This window comes from Ranitomeya imitator, chromosome 4 (assembly GCF_032444005.1).
Source record: "Ranitomeya imitator isolate aRanImi1 chromosome 4, aRanImi1.pri, whole genome shotgun sequence".
NCBI classification, from domain to species: domain Eukaryota; kingdom Metazoa; phylum Chordata; class Amphibia; order Anura; family Dendrobatidae; genus Ranitomeya; species Ranitomeya imitator.
The window spans coordinates 356,509,297-356,532,097 of NC_091285.1; the positions used below are offsets into that span (position 1 = coordinate 356,509,297).

The 22,801-nt window shown below is 42.5% G+C and overlaps 1 protein-coding gene across 1 annotated transcript in view; it reads left to right on the plus strand.

The window, feature by feature from the left end:
* The window catches only part of COG5 (component of oligomeric golgi complex 5), a 477,042-nt gene that overhangs the window by 110,853 nt on the left and 343,388 nt on the right, over positions 1-22,801 (plus strand). The gene's annotated exons all lie outside the window — the stretch shown is intronic.

Sequence of the window (22,801 nt, forward strand, 5' to 3'; positions counted from 1 at the left end):
GTGCAGCATTATATGGGGCATATTTTAATATGGAGCATCTTATAGGGCCATCATTAACCTTTGTGGAGCATTATATGGGGCATATTTTTGTATGGAGCATCCTATGGGACCGTCATTAACCTTTGTGCAGGATTATATGGGGCATATTTTTGTATGGAACATCTTATGGGGCCCATCATGAACTTTATGGAGCATTATACGGGATGTATTTTGTATGGGGCCCATCATGAACTGTATGGAGCATTATATAGGGCTACTGATTCAATATAGATATTCAGAAACATTTAACCAACTGATGTCTCAATGAGTTTTACTTTTATTGGTATCTATATTTGTTGTTGAAATTTACCAGTAGCCGCTGCATTTCCCACCCTAGGCTTATACTCGAGTCAATAAGTTTACCCAGTTCTCGGCTTATACTCCGGTCGGCATATATATGGTAGTTTGAATATCTGACTAGACTAGTACTGCCCCCGGATGGCTTTTCCCATAGCCACTCTAGTTAATTGACATGTCTCTTTCATATGTTTACATTCGGAGAGACCCATCAATCACCTGTAATATCGCTTCTCTATCTATGGTTCTATACTTATTCTGAAGCCCTGGAGTGTTTTAGAGAAAAAGATATCAAGTGACATGTATAGACTGATCACTACAAACAGAATAGTTCATACCCATAAACTATCAATTTCAATATAAAGCGACTGCATATGCAGATATATGGAATAGAACAATACCTCTTCTATAACTAGGATCTGCTTCTAAGCTGTTAATACTACCGTATTTTCCGGCGTATAAGACGACTTTTTAACCCCTGAAAATCTTCTTAAAGTCGGGGGTCGTCTTATACGCCGGGTGCCGTCTTGTACGCCTGGTGCAGACCAATGTGTATATGGTGGGTGGGGGGAGTGGTCCCGATGACGAAGAGGGGGCATCTCACAGGAAAGTGTGAGTGGAGTAACCCCCTATTTCCTCATTGTAGCAGCGTGGGGTCTCTGTGCTGGGGAGCGGCGGCGACTGCTCCTCTTTGTGCCGCGTGGGTGCTGTGCTGTGGGGCGGCGGCTCCTCTTCGTGCAGCATCAGGGCTCTGTGCTGTGGGGCGGCGTATCTTTGTGCAGAGTCGGGGCTCCTCCGGCATTTCCCAATTCTTCAAAGCCCGGAGGCACCGGCAGCTCCATTGCTGCGATGCGGTGGCCTCCGGGAAAATGGCCGCTGGGGGCGGCACATGCTCAGATTCAGACCTTGTCTCCCGAGATCTCGCCGCCTTCGCTCCCCAGCACAGAGACCCCACGCTGCTACAATGAGGAAATAGGGGGATACTCCACTCACACTTTCCTGAGAGGCGCCCCCTCTTTGTCATTGGGACCACTCCCCCCCCCCGACACATGGCATATAAGAAGACCCCCGACTTTTAAGAAGATTTTATATTTTAACTGGAAAAGTTGGGGGGGTCGTCTTATACGCCGGAAAATACGGTACTACTACTAGAACTATGATTTTTAAAATACATACATGTGATATCTTGGACTTGTTAACATTGATTTAAAGGGGTGGCCTGAAGTTCAAAGTAGTTTTCATCCTAAATCCCTCTAAATCTATTTAGTGCCATAATCTAAACTATTTTCTAATATACTTGAAGTAAAATTTCTCTATCCTTCCCTAACTGCACTAAGTGTTTTTTTGTTCAGTTCTCTTTTGATGACCCTTTTTTTTTTTTTTGAATCATAGTTCATGCTGGGATACCCAAACAAAGCATCATCAGGGGGCAGAAGCTGCCGTCTATGCAGTAGCAGTCTCTGCCCTTCTCTGAATTTAAGCGTGATTATTAGCACTGGTTTAAGGTGCTGGGCTAGTCCCAGAGCGATGTGCACTGTGAGATAATGACAGTGCGCTCTCTTGCCAGCTCAGATCAGCAGTAACGATCCAGCAACTGAGTGTGTTGTTAGAATACACAGCATGCAGTGACCAGTGACATCACTTGCAAGGGCGGCGCTGGTCTCTGCAAATAATAGGGTATTCTCCCAACGTTCTCTGGTGCCAGCTCTTTACTGCTGATCTGAGCCAGCGAGAGCGCGCTGTCATTGTGCACATCATGCAGGGACTAGCCCAGCCCCTGAAACAAGCATGACTGACGCTTAGCTTTAGGGAAGGGTCAAGGGCTGCAGCAGTGACTTCAGCCTCTCCCTCCTGAGATCACACTTTGTTTGAGTATCACAGCTTGTTCTGGGATTCTCAAACGAAGCGTCATCAAAGAGGAAGTGGGGGAATATATAGAATAGCAGTTGGTGTAGCAGGGAACTTTTAATTCATGTATATTAGAAAATAGTATAGATTAGGGCACTAAACAAATAGGGATTCAGGATGAAAGTTTCTTTGGACTTCAGACCACCCCTTTAAGAAAGCTCATTAGGTTTAGCTACAATTGTATAGAAAAACAGAAACCTTACTTGTGCTAAAAGCCACATACATTGTATAGGTAACATTACGTTTATCTTCAAAAACTGAGCGAACAAAAGCTACGTACGAATATTCTCGGGTTGGGTTTTATTTTCCCAAATCAATTCCTTCATCCTCACACAGCTGACATGCCACTGTAGATAGTGCTGTGAAAGTGATGCCTTTGGCACAGCAATGGGTGAATCCCTGGGAACATCCACAACATACCCGTGAGATGCTGCAGAACTCAGATCCACAGCTCCTGGTAAGTTACTCCGCATATCTTCTCCACAACACTGGGAAAGTGTCATGCAACAGGATATTCATACATTTCTGCTCCATAACAATATGTTAAAGAGCTTGACCCCTTTCAGAAAACTTTTCCCTATATGTAGTTCATTGTAAAAAAAATTAATAAAAAAATCCCAAACTATTATTTACTTACCCTCTCTGGATCCAGTGCGGAGGTTCTTGTTTGGCTGCAGCGGGGACATTATATTGACATAGCTGCAACCAATCACTGAGCTTGCGCTGTCTACGTGGGCAGAGCCACTGAGCTAAGTGATTGGCTGCAGCAATGATGATATGATGTCACCACAGCAGCCAAACATTGGAAACTCTGCGCAGGACCTGGGGAGGGTACCGTACATAAAGCAAAGTTTGTTGCTTTTTTTATCACAAGGCACTGTGCATAAAGGGAAAAAAGTTTTCTGAAAGGAGATAACCCCATTGATAAAGATATGAATGGATTGTGTAAGGATGTTTTTCCTATATAACCATGTAGTTGCGTTTTCTACATAAGGGGAGATTTTGCTGCTTAAAAACGAAGCTTCCTAAGATGTGATGTGTTCGTTACTGTACATGTTCCGTTTGTAGAGTAGACACCGTGGGTTAAGAATTCCCCACATACCGTACTTCTAAATAATATTCAGGTTATCTGGCAAAAGCTACATAAGAACAAGTAAATTGTTAGTACTATAACGTTTAAAGAAGCAGAACGATAGAACATGCTGGAGACAATATTTAGAAATAGTCAATGTTTCAGTATCGCTGACTGACTGACAGTTTGCACATTTTTGTGTTTGTAATCCACAATAAAATTACTCTTTATTACAGTCTTCTGGCGCCAAAGGCTTGCTGAGAATTCACTGTGGTCTATTGTATTTGGGATGCCTGAAAGGGCCTGTCCATTGTGCACTACAGAAATGAAAATGTAGATCCTGTGGAAAAGGAGAATTTTGAAGTCCAGTTGCAAAATGGGGAAAAGTAGATGAATGTTGGTCAGTGGTGTGATGTGTGCATAAAATGTTTTGTACTGTTGCACATAAAAGAATCTGTCTGCACAATCCAAATCTCCCAACCTAAACTACGGTATTTATATCGTCATGTTTCTCTTTGAAAGAAAATGTCATCCATGCCCTTTCTGATATTTTAACTCCTATGGAAATGTGCCTTAAGTGCTCTGGCCATGAACAGAGCACTTCCCAGATGTGTCTCCCTGGCTCTTTTCCCCGCCCATCTTCACTAAAGGAAGGTAGGACCGCTCTGGGAATAAAGCAGGGAAAGTAGAGGCTGTGGAACTGCTCTGATCATGTCCAGAGCACTTAGGCCTCATTTGAATATGAATTAAACAGTGTTTATTTCATCATACAACTGATGGCATCAGTAAAGTTATGGATGCAGTTACCTTTCAAAGAGCTGTGATGTGGCCAGGGTGGTAGTCATGGCGAGGGGCTGTTGTAGTCCCTCACCCTGGTACCCCACAAAGGAAACATAATGTCCCATCTGTTGCATGTGAAATGTGCACAGCAGGACACTTACATTAGACACCGGTATTCACTCTGGCTCCATATTCTTGGTTCCAGATTCAGGGTTTGCACAAACAATTCCAGACTCTGTATTCTTACGCAACAGTTCAACTTTACTGGAAAAAAACAGGGTTTCTGGTGCAGGGTGTTATGAACAGGTAATTCAGAACCACAATGGACATTGAAGTTCAGAGCACACAAAGTGACCTGACAATTACCAAATACAAAGGACAAGCTCTGAGACGTGGGAACTCTGCTGACCTCAATCCCTAATCCTAACACACCACACTAGAGGTAGCCGTGGATTGCGCCTAACGCTCCCTATGCAACTCGGCACAGCCTGAGAAACTAACTAGCCCTGAAGATAGAAAAATAAGCCTACCTTGCCTCAGAGAAATTCCCGAAAGGAAAAGGCAGCCCCCCACATATAATGACTGTGAGTAAGATGAAAATACAAACACAGAGATGAAATAGATTTAGCAAAGTGAGGCCCAACTTACTGAATAGACCGAGGATAGGAAAGATAGCTTTGCGGTCAACACAAAAACCTACAAACAACGACGCAGAGGGGCAAAAAGACCCTCCGCACCGACTAACGGTACGGAGGTGCTCCCTCTGCGTCTCAGAGCTTCCAGCAAGCAAGAAAAACCAATAAAGCAAGCTGGACAGAAAAAATAGCAAGCAAAAATAACACAAGCAAAACTTAGCTTATGCAGGATAGACAGGCCACAGGAACGATCCAGGAGGAAGCAAGACCAATACTAGAACATTGACTGGAGGCCAGGATCAAAGCACCAGGTGGAGTTAAATAAAGCAGCACCTAACGACTTAACCTCATCACCTGAGGAAGGAAACTCAGAAGCCGCAGTACCACTCTCATCCACCAAAGGAAGCTCATAGACAGAACCAGCCGAAGTACCACTCTTGACCACAAGAGGGAGCTTGGCCACAGAATTCACAACAGCAGGGGTACCACAGTTCACAGCCAATTACATTCCATGAGCTCTCCCTGCTCATTCTGTGTCGCAGACGCTCCTTTTACTTCTGCGGCTTTCGTGCCCCTAGGTCCACCATCTTCCTCCCATACCCCCTGTCCGGTTTCAATTGGAAAAGGTAAAAGGCGCACTCAGCTCTGCCTATTCCCGGACGTAGGCCCTGGATAGTCTTTGGAATGAGCTTTTAGTATATTTTGACACTGCATATTTTTTTCTGTATCAAAAACGCAGCATCATACAGTTCAAACAAAGTGGATGGGCTTTCTTGAAATCTCATGGTCCACATGAATTACATCCTAAGGTATTGAAAGAGTTAGCAGAGGAAATTGCAACACCACTAGCAAGAATCTTTTCAAAATCCTGGAGAACAAAAGTCCTAGAAGATTGGAGAAGAGCAAATGTCCCTTTCTTCAGAAAAAGAAAGTAGATGGAGCCAGGAAATTAGAGGCCAGTGAGCCTTACTTCTACACCAGGAAAAAACTTTAAATAAATTATTCTACAACATGTATGTACTGTAAGTACGTGGATAAGAATACAGTAATTAACCAGTGCCAGCATGGGATTGTAACAAGCAAGTCATGCAAGACTAGTCTAATGTCCTTCTATGATGAAATCACTGACTGGGTGTATCAGGAAAATGCAGTAGACATAGTTGATCTTTGATACTTTATCAAATGCTTTGATAAACTATCTCATACTATCCTTGTTGAAAAAATGACCAAGTTTGGGATTGACAAGGCTACGTTTAGATGGCTGCATAACTGGCTCAGTGATCGTACTCAGAGTGGTAATAGATGGTTGCACATCCAATTGGAAGACTCTTTCAAGTGGAGTACCAGAAGGCTATGTCCTGACCCCAGTGTTGTTCAAGATTTTTATAAATGATCTAGATGAGAGAACTGAAGGTGAAATGATAACATTTGCAGATGATGCAAAGCTAGGAGGGATAGCGAACACTAGAAAAAACAGTGAAAGGATTCAGAAAGATCTAGATAAGCTTGCACAATGGACAGAGACTAATAGAATGACATTTATCAGGGATAAATGCAACATTCTACATATGCGCAAGAATAACAAAAATTACATTAACAGAATGGGAGGAAAAGAACTAAGCAACAACACGTGTGAAAAAGACTTGGGTATACCAATAGATCACAGGCTGCACATAAGTCAACTTTTTGATGCAGCAGTAAAAAAGGCAAACACAGTTCTAGGATGTATTAACAGAAGCATACAGTCTAGATCACGCAAAGTCATTATTGCCCTCTACTCCTCTTTGGTCAGACCTCATCTGGAATACTGTGTCCAGTTCTGGGCATCACATTTTAAAAAAAGACATCAACAAACTGGAGCTAATTCAGAGAAGAGCGACGAGAATGGTGACTGGTCTGCAAAGTATGTCCTAGGGGAAAGGTTAAAGGATCTGGGAATGTTTAGCTTGCAAAAAAAAAAACTTAAGGTACCGTCACACTAAGCGACGCTGCAGCGATACCGACAACGATCCGGATCGCTGCAGCGTCGCTGGAGAGCTGTCACACAGACCGCTCTCCAGCGACCAACGATCCCGAGGTCCCCGGTAACCAGGGTAAACATCGGGTAACTAAGCGCAGGGCCGCGCTTAGTAACCCGATGTTTACCCTGGTTACCATCGTAAAAAAACAAACAGTACATACTTACATTCAGCTGTCTGTCCCTTGCCGTCTGTTTGCTGCACTGACTGCTGGCCGTAAAGTGAAAGCAGAGCACAGCCACAGCGGTGAGTCACCGCTGTGTGACTCACCGCTGTGCTGTGCTTTCACTTTCACTTTGCGGCCAGCAGTCAGTGCAGCAAACAGACGGCAAGGGACAGACAGCTGAATGTAAGTATGTACTGTTTGTTTTTTTACGCTGGTAACCAGGGTAAACATCGGGTTACTAAGCGCGGCCCTGTGCTTAGTTACCCGATGTTTACCCTGGTTACCAGTGAAGACATCGCTGAATCGGTGTCACACACACCGATTCAGCGATGTCTGCGGGGAGTCCAGCGACGAAATAAAGTTCTGGACTTTCTTCCCCGACCAGCGATCTCCCAGCAGGGGCCTGATCGCTGCTGCCTGTCACACTGGACGATATCGCTAGCGAGGACGCTGCAACGTCACGGATCGCTAGCGATATCGTCTAGTGTGACAGTACCTTAAGAGGAGATTCGATCATACAGATTGGATCATACAGATTGGATCATGCAGATTGGATCATGCAGATTGGATCATGCAGATTGGATCATGCAGATTGGATCATGCAGATTAGATCATACAGATTAGATCATACAGATTAGGTATTAGAAAATAAGTTTTTGACAGTTATGATGATCAATGAGTGGAACAAGCTGCCAAGAGAGGTGGTGAGTTCTCACTCAATGGAAGTCTTCAAACAGAGGCTGGACAGACGTGTCTGAGATGGTTTAGTGAATCCTGCATTGAGGAGGGGGTTGGACACGATGACCTTTGAGGTCCCTTCCAATTCTAACTTTCAATGTTTCTATGCACACTGTGCTTCTTTTTAATGCAGCAGAAACTGACCTGAGGTTTGTTTTTCAAATCTGCAACATTTTGCAGAAACACTGAGGTTTCTATACTGATTTTCCCCATAAGTTTTCATTCGATGCGAAAATTCGCAGCAAAAAAAAGCACATGGATTTTAGTCCGTTTCCAGAGTGGAAATGCATAAAAAACGAATATAGTCTGCACCTGATTATGTCAATAAAGTTTTGTCAAAGTAATAAACCAGGAAGTATCAAAAACATAGCAACTTTTTTTTAAGGTAAAATAAAAATGCATGTTAAAAAAGCACAGAAAAAGTAACCAAATTTATTTTTTTTTTTTTTTTTGCAGCAAAACTTGATCTCTTGGCAGGAAAGAAGCTGTGGAAAATCATGTTTTCCTTGCTTTTTTTTTTGCTGTATTTTTGGAATGGTAGTTTTGTCCCACGTGCTTGCTGATAACGTTTAGTGCTGGGAAAACATTCTGTTCTATACAATGAGGTTTTGGCACAAAAACATGCGTTTATGGTGTGTGTTTTTTCAGCGTTTCTTCACCACTCATTCATTTCAATTGGTGAAAAACGCTGAAAGAAGTGACATGCTCTATTGTGCAAAAAAAATGGAAGGCACAAAATCCTGATGACAAAAAACACCAAGGCGTGTGCATGAGAGTTCTGAAATCTCGGACTTTTGTGATACTGTAAAACGCAGCTGAAAATTTGCATTAAAAAAAGACGCTGAAAGAATGCCTAGTGTGAACTTAGCCTTAAGTTACCGTCACACTAGACGATATCGCTAGCGATCCGTGACGTTGCAGCGTCCTCGCTAGTGATATCGTCCAGTGTGACAGGCAGCAGCGATCAGGCCCCTGCTGTGCTGTCGCTGGTCGGGGAAGAAAGGCCAGAACTTTGTTTTGTCGCTGGACTCCCCGTAGACATCGCTGAATCGGCGTGTGTGACACCGATTCAGCGATGTCTTCGCTGGTAACCAGGGTAAACATCGGGTTACTAAGCGCAGGGCCGCGCTTAGTAACCCGATGTTTACCCTGGTTACCATCGTTAAAGTAAAAAAAACAACCGCTACATACTTACCTATCGCTGTCTGTCCTCGGCGCTCTGCTTCTCTGGTCTGGCTGTGAGCACAGCGGCCGGAAAGCAGAGCGGTGACGTCACCGCTCTGCTTTCCGGCTGCCCGGCGCTCACAGCCAGACCAGAGAAGCAGAGCGCCGAGGACAGACAGCGGTAGGTAAGTATGTAGCGTTTGTTTTTTTACTTTTAGGATGGTAACCAGGGTAAACATCGGGTTACTAAGCGCGGCCCTGCGCTTAGTAACCCGATGTTTACCCTGGTTACCGGGGACCTCGGGATCGTTGGTCGCTGGAGAGCTGTCTGTGTGACAGCTCTCCAGCGACCAAACAGCGACGCTGCAGCGATCCGGATCGTTGTCGGTATCGCTGCAGCGTCGCTTAGTGTGACGGTACCTTTAGAGTTCTGTGTAGACTGCCCTGTATTTTTCAGAACTCCATTTAATACCAGTATGGATAGAACAGGATTATGCTTTTGTATATTTTTGTTTTAAATAGCAAGGCGGTTATTAAATGGGAAGTTATTGATTGGTTGCACAGAAACCGCTCCGGACGGTTTAATAACCAGTTTTGTTGAGTGTAATTTATTGCATATTATAGAAAAAATACCAAAATAGTAATAGAATAAATATTTCTATTAATTTCAATTTCTGTTACTGAATTCGTAAAGGAAGTCAGATTTGTCAGCATTACAGTGAATTATTAGAGTTGTGTCTTTTCTAATAAAATGAAGCTTACTGACGCAATAAATCTGGTCTGGGGGCACAACACCTTTACATGTGATGGCTCATAATTTCATACAGGTAGTTACATATAGGATTCTCGATCTCTCGATTTGCCTTTTTTTGTAAAAAAAAAAAAAAAAAAAAAAAAGCAATTTTGCATAGTAGCGACAGTACACTGTTGCCATGGACACAAGGGCGGTGCTGAGCTGTACGTCCTCGATACTGTCGCTCCTTATTCCTCACCACTAGGTATGTGAAGAAAGATGCGAAGATATCTTATATACATGTCGGTCTCAAAATGAAGATCTTGATATCATGAAAATGTGAATAAGGATATATATATATAGATAGATAGATAGATAGATATATATACACACAGGATATATGGTTTGTGTTTTTGTATCGTGGGGCTCATTGGTTTGTGTTGGTGGTCCCAAGTTCCCATCCCACCAAGGACAAGATCTGCAAGGAGTTTGTATGTTCTCTCCGTGTTTGCATGGGTTTCCTTCGGGTTCTCCGGTTTCCTCCCACACTCCAAAGACATACTGATAGGGAATCTAGATGGCGAGGCCCCAATGGGGACAGTGGCAACAAATTCCACAGTGATTTACTATGTTAACAAGGATAATGCAAAATTAATTCATTTTTACCCTTAGATGGTGTCATTGTACCTTAGACTCGTTTTGCCTACAGCTGTGTCTCCAGTGTACAACTGACCTGGATATTAGGCCTCATTATGTCGTCAGTGATTTTTCACGTACGCAAAAACAACTGTCCACGTATCATCAGTGTGTCAGTTCTTACTATCAGCGCTTCATTAGTGACTCTTATATCTGAAAAAATAAGTAAATTACAAAGCTTCTATTGTCCATTACAAGGTTAATCATGGACAGCACACAGACCGCACACTGATTGCATCCATGCGATTTTTACCGACCCATAGATTTTGTGTTGGTATTTTTGATTTGTGATGCAGACTATAAACCGAAACGTCTCTCTCTCTCTATCTATATATATCTATATATCTATATATATATATATATATATATATATATATATATATATATATACCAAAAAAAAGAAAACAGCCGGACGGCACCTCCGACAACTGACGCTGAGTGAACCGCTCACCTGTGTCTTGGAGGAAAGGCTCAGTCCAGGGTGCAACGACTCCACAAGAAAGCAGCCACAAATATATCGCAAAATAGAAGAAAGGAGCGCACTACCTGGACATCCGATGCAGTAAAGCTTTATTCCAAATGCATAAAAAACATCTTCACGACCGGGTGTGCTGTGAAAGGAATGCGCGCGCATTCCTTTCACAGCACCCCCGGTCGTGAAGATGTTTTTTATGCATTTGGAATAAAGCTTTACTGCATCGGATGTCCAGGTAGTGCGCTCCTTTCTTCTATTTTGCGATATATATATATATATATATATATATATATATATATATATATATATATATATATATATATATCTTTCCCAGACACATAGTCCACAAAAAACATGTAATAATAATAATAATTTTTATTTATATAGCGCCAACATATTCCGCAGCGCTTTACAAATTATAGAGGGGACTTGTACAGACAATAGACATTACAGCATAACAGAAATACAGTTCAAAACAGATACCAGGAGGAATGAGGGCCCTGCTCGCAAGCTTACAATCTATGAGGAAAAGGGGAGACACGAGAGGTGGATGATAACAATTGCTTTAGTTATTCGGACCGGCCATAGTGTACATGTACATATGAACCGCCCAATAGATTATAATAAGTACGCGTTTTATCATGGATAAGACGTATACGTATATAACGAGGCCTAACCGTGACAAAGGAGAGTGGAGGCAAATGTTTTGTCTTGTTCACTTGGTATCCCTATCTTGGAGAAAACTTTTAGGATTTTGTCTAGTGGGTAAGTGTCCTCCCGAATATACCGCTCTTATGTAAACATGATGTCATTTGATTTAATCCAAACTGCTGACTGAGCTTCTACCAAAAAGAAAGTAAACACGCCCCATTATAGTCAATCTGCTATGGTGTATAATCATTTTGCAATGGATCCATTTTCTACATGAATTCTGAGGCTCTGTTCGTGAACGAGAACTCCGAAAAACAAGTGTGAGGAGAGTCTAATTTGAGGGAACTTTTTGACCTCCCAAATGTTGTGTGGTCGAGTAATCCCAACCTCTCCATAAAGTTGTCACAGCTCTCGTGTTATCTTATTCCATTACCGCAGTTTAAGAAGAGTGTCTTTAAATAGCTTCTCAAAGTTGCCACACAATTTACTTATTTCCATTTATGTGAATCCCTTGCTGGAGAGACGTTGATGGGTTACCAGCTGCCATCTTCAGCTCTTCCCAGCACCGCCATCTTCTGACTGTAACGTCTGACTCGCCAAATGTCAGAGGTAACAGCCACTAACTATTAAACTAAGTCTATGAGAACCTGGTACTAGCTATCATACACTCGCATTGAGTTGTATACTTCTGGATCATCCAACAAACACTGGAGAGATCTGTCAGGTCACAACTTGCCAAAGACCGACCAGAGAGGAACTGGGCACAGAAGATGCAAGATCTGGGGCAGGGAATTTAGTTTAGTAGCACCACTCCAGCACTTCAATAAAAAAACCTGCTGAAGTGTTGCTTTAAGACTTATGTGCTAGTTTTAATGAATTGGCCCTTTAGTGTTTAGTTCTTGGCTCTTGCCGTTTTAATTTTGGTCCTAGAAGATTTCATTTGAACAGCCTATACGCTATTTGGGGTTGCAGTGTCTCAGTTTGCATTTCTTTCCTCTGGCTAGTATTTCTATTTTATGGTTTATGTACCACGTTGTACCTGTTCTACCATGTTGGTTGGTGCACTCTAGTGAGTTATTTTGTTAATAAAAGGCTGCACGTTTTTTTTTTAATGAAAATGCTTTATAAATCATTATATAATGCAATGATCATACTACCTTTTAGCAGCAACCAAAACATACATTGCATCTATTTTATTATTAAATTTGTCTATATAAAGCCAACTTTGTAAATGTAGGCTAGTTACATAAAAGGATGTTAAATCTCTTTCTGTAAGGATAAATTGTTTTCTGCTTCTGTGCCTCGAACATCACTGATGGTTTTCTATGTACCATAAGCCTTACAGCATCAGCACACATTAGTCCTGCAAATTTCCAATACAAAAAGAAAGGAGCAGAGAACTTCACAAAAGCTCTTGCAGTGATTTCAGAGAACTAAAACCTATGCTAGTTGTAAGGTAATAAGATATTTGTATATGTGTGTATATATATATATATATATATATATATATATATACAGTACAGATCAAAAGTTTGGACACACCTTCTCATTTAAAGATTTTTCTGTATTTTCATGACTGAAAATTGTAAATTCACACTGACGGCATCAAAACTATGAATTAACACATGTGGAATTATATACTTAAAGGGAACCTGTAAACCCCCAAATCAATGATGAGGTAAGCCCACCTTCATCAGGGGCTTATCGACAGCATTCTGTAATGTTGTAGATAAGCCCCCGATGTATCCTGAAAGAGGAGAAAAAGAGGTTAGAATATACTCACCCAGGGGTGGTCCCGCTGTTGTCCGGTCCGATGGGCGTCTCAGGTCCGCTCCGGCGCCCCCTATCTTCATTCCATGACGTCCTCTTCTGGTCTTCACGACGCGGCTCCAGCGCAGGCGTACTTTGCCTGCCCTGTTGAGGGCAGAGCAAAGTACTGCAGTGCACAGGAGTCAGGCCTCTCTGACCTTTCCGGCGCCTGCGCACTGCAGTACTTTGCTCTGCCCTCAACAGGGCAGACAAAGTACGCCCGCGCCTGAGCCGCGGCGTAAAGACCAGAAGAGGACGTCATGGAATGAAGATGGGAGGCCCCGGAGCGGGAGCCCCCATGGGTGAGTATAATCTAATGTCTCTTTCTCCTCTTTCAGGTAACATCGGGGGCTTATCTACAACATTACAGAATGCTGTAGATAAGCCCCTGATGATGGTGAGCTTACCTCACCATCGATTTTGGGGGTGACAGGTTCCCTTTAACAAAAAGTGTGAGACAACTGAAAATATGTCTTATATTCTAGGTTCTTCAAAGTAGCCACCTTTTGTTTTGATGACTGCTTGGCATACTCTTGGCATTCTCTTGATGAGCTTCAAGAGGTAGTCACCAGATATGGTTTTCACGTCACAGGTGTGCCCTGTCAGGTTTAATAAGTGTGATTTCTTGCCTTATAAATTGGGTTGGGACCATCAGTTGTGTTGAGCAGAAGTCTGGTGGATACACAGCTTATAGTCCTACTGAATAGACTGTTAGAATTTGTATTATGGAAAGAACAAAGCAGCTAAGTAAAGAAAAACGAGTGGCCATCATTACTTTAAAAAATGAAGGTCAGTTAGTCCGAAAAATTGGGAAAACTTTGAAAGTGTCCCCAAGTGCAGTGGCAAAAACCATCAAGCGCTACAAAGAAACTGGCTCACATGAGGACCGCCCCAGGAAAGGAAGCCCAAGAGTCACCTCTGCTTCTGAGGATAAGTTTATCGGAGTCACCAGCCTCAGAAATCGCAGGTTAACAGCAGCTCAGATTAGAGACCAGGTCAATGCCACACAGAGTTCTAGCAGCAGACACATCTCTACAACAACTGTTAAGAGGAGACTTTGTGCAGCAGGCCTTCATGGTAAAATAGCTGCTAGGAAACCACTGCTAAGGACAGGCAACAAGCAGAAGAGACTTGTTTGGGCTAAAGAACACAAGGAATGGACTTTAGACCAGTGGAAATCTGTGCTTTGGTCTGATGAGTCCAAATTTGAGATCTTTGGTTCCAACCACTACATGGCTGTGTAATATACTACGTGGCGGTGTTATATACTACGTGGCTGTGTTATATACTACGTGGCTGTGTTATATACTACGTGGGCTATGCTATATTCTGCGTGGCTGTGCTATATACTACGTGGCTGTGCCATATACTATGTGGTCTGTGTTATATACTACGTAGCTGTGCTATATACTACGTGGCTGTGTTATGTACTACCTGGATGCTATATACTACGTGGTTCATATGCTACGTGGCTGTGCTATATACTACGTCGCTGTCTGTGTTACGTTGGCTGTGCTATATACTATGTGGCTGCTATATTCATACATACATATATAATCACCGATGTCCAAAAAGTAACAAAGCTGGCACTTCCAATACACTATGAACAACAATAGGTCATCCAAATGGTAATAATGAAGAGATCCAGAATGATATAAATTAAAGCTTTTTTTGAAGAACTTTAGTAAAATGCATAAAAAAATGCCTAAGCACCTAAACATAAGGTGGAGGCTTTGTGCAGTATATCAATTTAAAACATCATTTGCACGGTAGTATTCTTATAACAGCATATTGACTGAGTACACATTTCGCTGCCTAAGCATGCCCAGAGTATAGCAACAGTAGCAGTGTACACAAACAGTTCATAGAGTCATATCTACCTGCAGACAGCACAGCGTTCCACCTCACCCCAACGCACGTTTCGCACCAGGCTTCTTCTGTGTGTGTATATAACCAATGGACAATTAATTCAATTGAATAAGGATGTTTAGTGACTTTACCCTCTTTTGTCCAGCCCATACAGAGCTGTGATGTTGTGAAAAAGATGCCTACTCATGATGTACAGCCAGTATGTGACTCTGGGGTTCCAATTGACCGCTTCTGGTCTTTGGAACGCACGACGGAGTCACTTCTGATCTCAAGGAACACATATTGCCCGCCTCCTTCTGTCCTCACTTCCGATAACTAAAATGCATTACCATGTCATTTCTGGTAGTTTGGAAAGCAATTATCCTAAAATGATTCTGCATTAGGATATAATTGTCTCCTGGATTCTGGTGGACCTTCAGACATGGGTTTTACTAATGACCTTTTGGTTTCTCGCTTGATCCACTTCATCCACGACACAACACCTTGGATTACCATGACCTGGACCTCCTTATTGTAGGGTGGTCTTGGTCATTTGTTTGTTCTTTTTTTGTCAGAGAGATAGACTTCCATTCATTTAAAAAAGGGTCAATTATACCTTGGTTGGGGAATCTGTCCTCTTTTTTTTTAGGCAGCACGTTAATTCTCTTAAATATATTTCTTAAAAGTTGAGTGCTTTTTTACTCTTAGAAAGAAGAAATATAAGACAGCTCACCCGTGATGCATAAACCAAGCTTCAGGAGCACGGACCCGCTGTGTCCAGGCATATAAAGTCCACAAACTGCTGCTTCCTATGTCCGCATTACTGGTTGACCAAATACTCTGGAAAAGTGCCATGGCTCCCATCAAAAGAAATCCAGCGAAATCCAAATGCCCCCTTCTCCTGAGCTCCAGTGTGCCTAAACCGCAGCTAAACCCTTCTAGCCATGTGTTTGGCATTACTGCAGTGATGAGAGCCCATTTAATTTGTGTGGTGTGTGTCTCCAGAATCACAAACTGGGCACAACGTACGGGCACTGCAATGGCATATTTGCATTTTTACTCGGCAACATCCATTGCTTCTTTTTTTCTGGAAAACACCTAAGGAGTCAAAATCATGACTACACCTGTAGATGAATTCCCAGTAGGGTGTAATTTCCGAATTGTGATCAGTTGAGGGAGGTTTCCTTTGCTCATCTGGCATTTAATTCTCTGCAAATGGGAGTCTGTAAATTCTAGGAAATTTTCTGCCCCCAAAAGTTAAATAGCGCTCTGTCCCTCCCGAGTCTCACTGTGTGGTTAAACAATACTGTACCATCGCATGTGGGGTGTTGTCTTGTTCACTTGAAGTTGTGTACCAAATTACTTGATCATTTATACCCAATTCCCCTTGTGAAAATGTAAAATGTGGGGCTAAAACAAGACTTTAGTGGTAAAAATGTAATTATTTTTTTCTTCACTGTGACATAAAATTCTGCTACATTTTCTTCCACAAAATTGCTCCAGTGGCGTATGCACAGTATCATTTATCAAAAAGCAATGCTCTCAATCTGCACATGCACTGCCCACTGTGTTTCAGGGGCCAGTGCAGGAGCGTTGCTTTGTTCAGTGGCGACTACTTTCTCTTCTTGTGCACTTTCCCATACTGGTCCTCGATACATGAAGCACATGCTCCATTTTGTTGAAGATAGCTTAAGGTTCAGTAAACTGTCATTCAAGTCCAGAATGATGATCATGAGGCCAGAGCATGAAAAAAAGACCTTCCCACTGGCACGCCCCAGAGCGTGAGCGTCTCATTAATTCAAAACTGCAAACACAGGTTAAACCACAACCACAAGATGGATTTATTCAACCCAGTAATCAATCTAATCAGTGTAACAACACCATCCTGACAATGCCTGTAGTTTGCTTAGCGAAATTCTTATGACAAGTTCGCTTTAACATAAAAAGTGGCTCTTGATCACTAAGCAAGCAAGGAAAGTAAGCAAACAAAAGAGCCATGGCTACCTATACTGAGTACTGACCATCTAAGATGTGTTACGAGTACAGTTATTGATATAGCTAGCCCACTTCTATCATTTTACGTACTGTAATCTAGAATTAATTTATAAATAATGGATTCATAGTGCACATTGCTGTGACCTCCAGATCAGCAAATGCAGTGTCGGCAGTATACTGGAACAGAGAGGGGTCAGAAGATTACATCATCTGGTCACACGAAATTCTGCACTGATTAGAGCAGCTTCAGCATCCTATTAAACAGTGCATTATTTTCCTTGCTCTTTCATTGCAATGGTTAATCAATTCAGTTGATCTCCTAGAGCTCTCAATCCTGAATTGCCTCAGCTGTTCTGTCTTGGCCACTCCCCTCTGGTATATATGCTCTCCACTGCCACTTGGTAATTGCCAGTGATAGTTCTTACTTCCTGGTTAGCTGTTGGAGGAGAAATTCAGTGTTTGGAGTCGGCGGTTGGAGAGCTGTTCAGGAGATTTCTGCATGGAGTTGGTTTGCATGTTTATCCTTTCCTATTTGGTTTCTCCTACCTATCCCTCCCCTGTGTTCCACTCTGTTATTTTTTGAGTATATTTGTGTGTTTGTAGTGTTCTTTCATCCCTGTCCGTCTTCCCCTGTCTGTCTGGTTAGTGTAATCCTATACATTTCAGCCTCATATCTCCCTGGGTGAGGGCGTGAACAGATCAGGTTTAAGATTGGAGCATAGTAAGGTACATGTACCTGGTGTTTCCACCTCCCTGGGGACACTGATAGACTAGGGCATCCCCTAGTTCGAGGGATCAGGTAGGGCCCACAGTCACTAGTCCATAAGTGGGGAAAAAGCAAGGCGTGGTCGGCATTCTGTGTTCTGGTGTGGTGCTCATGGAGGAAGTATTAATTGGAAAGCATAGAATCCCGGCACTCACGTATTGAGTAGTAGCTGTTTTATTGCAATCAAAGCAAATCCAAATTTACTTTGATTGCAATAAAACAGGTACTACTCAATGTGAGTACTACGTGAGTGCTGGCATTCTTTGCCTTCCCACTAGTCACTATGTGACATGCAGCATGATAAAAAAAAAAGTGCACTGAAGACCACTTTATTGCTGATTTGTACATAGCCATATTGCCATTTAAGTTTATCTGTTTCTGAATGTGAGCAGTTTATTATGCCATGTCTTCATTGAACTTGACATTTGGGAATTCAGTGACCTTTTATTTATACTGTTGTGTATTTTGGCTTTTTTTTTTCTTTTGTCACAATAGAAAGATCTTTCAGACAAGTCAGGCAGAATTGAAGCACATTGCTGCTGTGTTCATATGTTGCTTTGTTACCTTACTGCCTTTTCGGTATTGAATCCTATTCAATGGGTGTTTTTTCTAGTCCTGTCTGTAAAGGTTCAGATTGTGACTGTCCAGATTGTTTTTGGAGCTTGCTGATTAGTACAAGCCAAATTTAATTAACAGAAGGTGACAGGGCACCTGTGATAGACAGGCATCTATTAAATGAATGGCCTCATCCTGTTCAGACGCTCTCGTATCCCCAGGGGTGCACCCTGTCTGAACACTGAGAGGATGACATTGTCAGACATGCACACATTATCCACACACTCGCCAAACACTATATTTAGCTATATTTAGCACTAGTATTGACCACTCATTTATTTGTAAGTTAATTAGAATTGCTACTGAATAATTAAAACAAGGATTCCCAATGAAAGGGGTTGTTCCACAGACTTTTGGAATAATTTACATAAAGATGCTCCTGTGTCTACAGTGAAAGGAATAATTATTTGATGCCTTGCTGATTTTGTAAGTTTGCCCACTGATAAAGACATGAACATGAACATTATATAATTTTAAGGGTACGTTAATTTTAACATTAAGAGAATATAAAAAATAAAATCCAGAAAATCACATTGTATAAATTATATACATTTATTTGCATTTTGCAAGGAGAAATAAGTATTTGATTCCTCTGGCAAACAAGACTTAATACTTGGTGGCAAAACCCTTGTTGGCGAGCACAGCAGTCAGACGTTTTTTGTAATTGATGATAAGGTTTGCGCACATGTCAGGAGGAATTTTGTTCCACTCCTCTTTGCAGATCATCTCTAAATCATTAAGATTTTGAGGCTGTAGCTTGGCAACTCGGAGCTTCAACTCCCTCCAGTTTTTTATGGGATTACGGTCTGGAGACTGGCTAGGCCACTCCATGACCTTAATGTGCTTCATTTTGAGCCACTCTTTGTTGCCTTGGCTGTATGTTTTGGGTCATTGTCTTGCTGGAAGACCCAGCCACCACCCATTTTTAACCCCTTCATGACTCAGCCTATTTTGACCTTAAAGACCTTGCCGTTTTTTGCAATTCTGACCAGTGTCCCTTTATTAGGTAATAACTCAGGAACGCTTCAACGGATCCTAGCGGTTCTGACATTGTTTTTTCGTGACATATTGTTAGTGGTAAATTTAGGTCAATAAATTCTGCGTTTATTTGTGATAAAAACGGAAATTTGGCGAAAATTTTGAAAATTTCGCAATTTTCACATTTTGAATTTTTATTCTGTTAAACCAGAGAGTTATGTGACACATTTCCCACATGTATACTTTACATCAGCACAATTTTGGAAACAACATTTTTTTTGCTAGGAAGTTATAAGGGTTAAAATTTGACCAGCGATTTCTCATTTTTACAACGAAATTTACAAAACCATTTTTTTTAGGGACCACCTCACATTTGAAGTCAGTTTGAGGGGTCTATATGGCTGAAAATACCCAAAAGTGACACCATTCTAAAAACTGCACCCCTCAAAGTACTCAAAACCACATTCAAGAAGTTTATTAACCCCTCAGGTGCTTCACAGCAGCAGAAGCAACATGGAAGGAAAAAATGAACATTTAACTTTTTAGTCACAAAAATGATCTTTTAGCAACATTTTTTTTATTTTCCCAATGGTAAAAGGAGAAACTGAACCACGAAAGTTGTTGTCCAATTTGTCCTGAGTACGCTGATACCTCATATGTGGGGGTAAACCACTGTTTGGACGCACGGCAGGGCTTGGAAGGGAAGGAGCGCCATTTGACTTTTTGAATGAAAAATTGGCTCCATCGTTAGCGGACACCATGTCGCGTTTGGAGAGCCCCTGTGTGCCTAAACATTGGAGCTCCCCCACAAGTGACCCCGTTTTGGAAACTAGACCCCCCAAGGAACTTATCTAGATGCATATTGAGCACTTTAAACCCCCAGGTGCTTCACAGAAGTTTATAACGCAGAGCCATGAAAATAAAAAATAATTTTTCTTTCCTCAAAAATGATTTTTTAGCCTGGAACTTCCTATTTTGCCAAGGGTAATAGGAGAAATTGGACCCCAAATGTTGTTGTCCAGTTTGTCCTGAGTACGCTGATACCCCATTTGTGGGGGTAAACCACTGTTTGGGCACACGGCAGGGCTCGGAAGGGAAGGCACGCCATTTGACTTTTTAAATGGAAAATTAGCTCCAATCATTAGCGGACACCATGTCACGTTTGGAGAGCCCCTGTGTGCCTAAACATTGGAGATGCCCCAGAAATGACCCCATTTTGGAAACTAGACCTCCAAGGGAACTAATCTAGATGTGTGGTGAGGACTTTGAACCCCCAAGTGCTTCACAGAAGTTTATAATGCAGAGCCATGAAAATAAAAAAAAAATTATTTTCTCAAAAATGATCTTTTAGCCTGCAATTTTTTATTTTCCCAAGGGTAACAGGAGAAATTTGACCCCAAAAGTTGTTGTCCAGTTTCTCCTGAGTACGCTGATACCCCATTTGTGGGGGTAAACCACTGTTTGGGCACATGCCGGGGCTCGGAAGTGAACTAGTGACATTTTGAAATGCAGACTTTGATGGAATGCTCTGTGGGCGTCACGTTGCGTTTGCAGAGCCCCTGATGTGGCTTAACAGTAGAAACCCCCCACAAGTGACCCCATTTTGGAAACTAGACCCCGAAAGGAACTTATCTAGATGTGTGGTGAGCACTTTGAACCCCCAAGTGCTTCACAGAAGTTTATAATGCAGAGCCGTGAAAATAATAAATACGTTTTCTTTCCTCAAAAATAATTATTTAGCCCAGAATTTTTTATTTTCCCAAGGGTAACAGGAGAAATTGGACCCGAAAAGTTGTTGTCCAGTTTCTCCTGAGTACGCTGATACCCCATGTGTGGAGGTAAACCACTGTTTGGGCACACGTCGGGGCTCAGAAGGGAAGTAGTGACTTTTGAAATGCAGACTTTGATGGAATGGTCTGTGGGCGTCACGTTGCGTTTGCAGAGCCCCTGGTGTGCCTAAACAGTAGAAACCCCCCACAAGTGACCCCATTTTAGAAACTAGACCCCCCCAAGGAACTTATCTAGATATGTGGTGAGCACTTTGAACCCCCAAGTGCTTCACAGACGTTTACAACGCAGAGCTGTGAAAATAAAAAATCATTTTTCTTTCCTCAAAAATGATGTTTTAGTAAGCATTTTTTTATTTTCACAAGGGTAACAGGAGAAATTGGACCCCAGTAATTGTTGCGCAGTTTATCCTGAGTATGCTGGTACCCCATATGTGGGGGTAAACCACTGTTTGGGCACACGTCGGGGTTCGGAATTGAGGGAGCACCATTTGACTTTTTGAATACAAGATTGGCTGGAATCAATGGTGGCGCCATGTTGCGTTTGGAGACCCCTGATGTGCCTAAACAGTGGAAACCCCTCAATTCTACCTCCAACACTAACCCCAACACACCCCTAACCCTAATCCCAACTGTAGCCATAACCCTAATCACAACCCTAACCACAACCCTAATTCCAACCCTAACCCTAAGGCTATGTGCCCACGTTGCGGATTCGTGTGAGATTTTTCAGCATCATTTTTTAAAAATCCGCGGGTAAAAGGCACTGCGTTTTACCTGCGGATTTTCCGCGGATTTCCAGTGTTTTTTGTGCGGATTTCACCTGCGGATTCCTATTGAGGAACAGGTGTAAAACGCTGTGGAATCCACACAAAGAATTGACATGCTGCGGAAAATACAACGCAGCGTTTCCGCGCGGTATTTTCTGCATCATGGGCACAGCGGATTTGGGTTTCCATAGGTTTACATGGTACTGTAAACCTGATGGAACACTGCTGCGAATCCGCAGTGGCCAATCCACTGCGGATCCGCAGCCAAATCCGCACCGTGTGCACATAGCCTAGTTCTAAAGGTATGTGCACACGCTGCGGAAAACGCTGCGGAAAACGCTGCGGATCCGCAGCAGTTTCCCATGAGTTTACAGTTCAATGTAAACCTATGGGAAACAAAAATCGCTGTACACATGCTGCGGAAAAACTGCACGGAAACGCAGCGGTTTACATTCCGCAGCATGTCACTTCTTTGTGCGGATTCCGCAGCGGTTTTACAACTGCTCAAATAGAAAATCGCAGTTGTAAAACCGCAGTGAAATGCGCAGAAAAAACGCGGTAAAACCGCAGCGGTTTAGCACTGCGGATTTATCAAATCCGCAGAGGACCAGAATCCGTGTGCACATACCGAAACCCTAGCCCTAGCCCTAGCCCTAGCCCTAACCCTAGCCCTAACCCTAGCCCTAACCCTAGCCCTAACCCTACCCCTACCCCTAGCCCTAACCCTACCCCTAACCCTAACCCTAGCCCTACCCCTAACCCTACCCCTAACCCTAGCCCTAACCCTAGCCCTAACCCTATTCTAACATTAGTGGAAAAAAAAAATTCTTTATTTTTTTATTGTCCCTACCTATGGGGGTG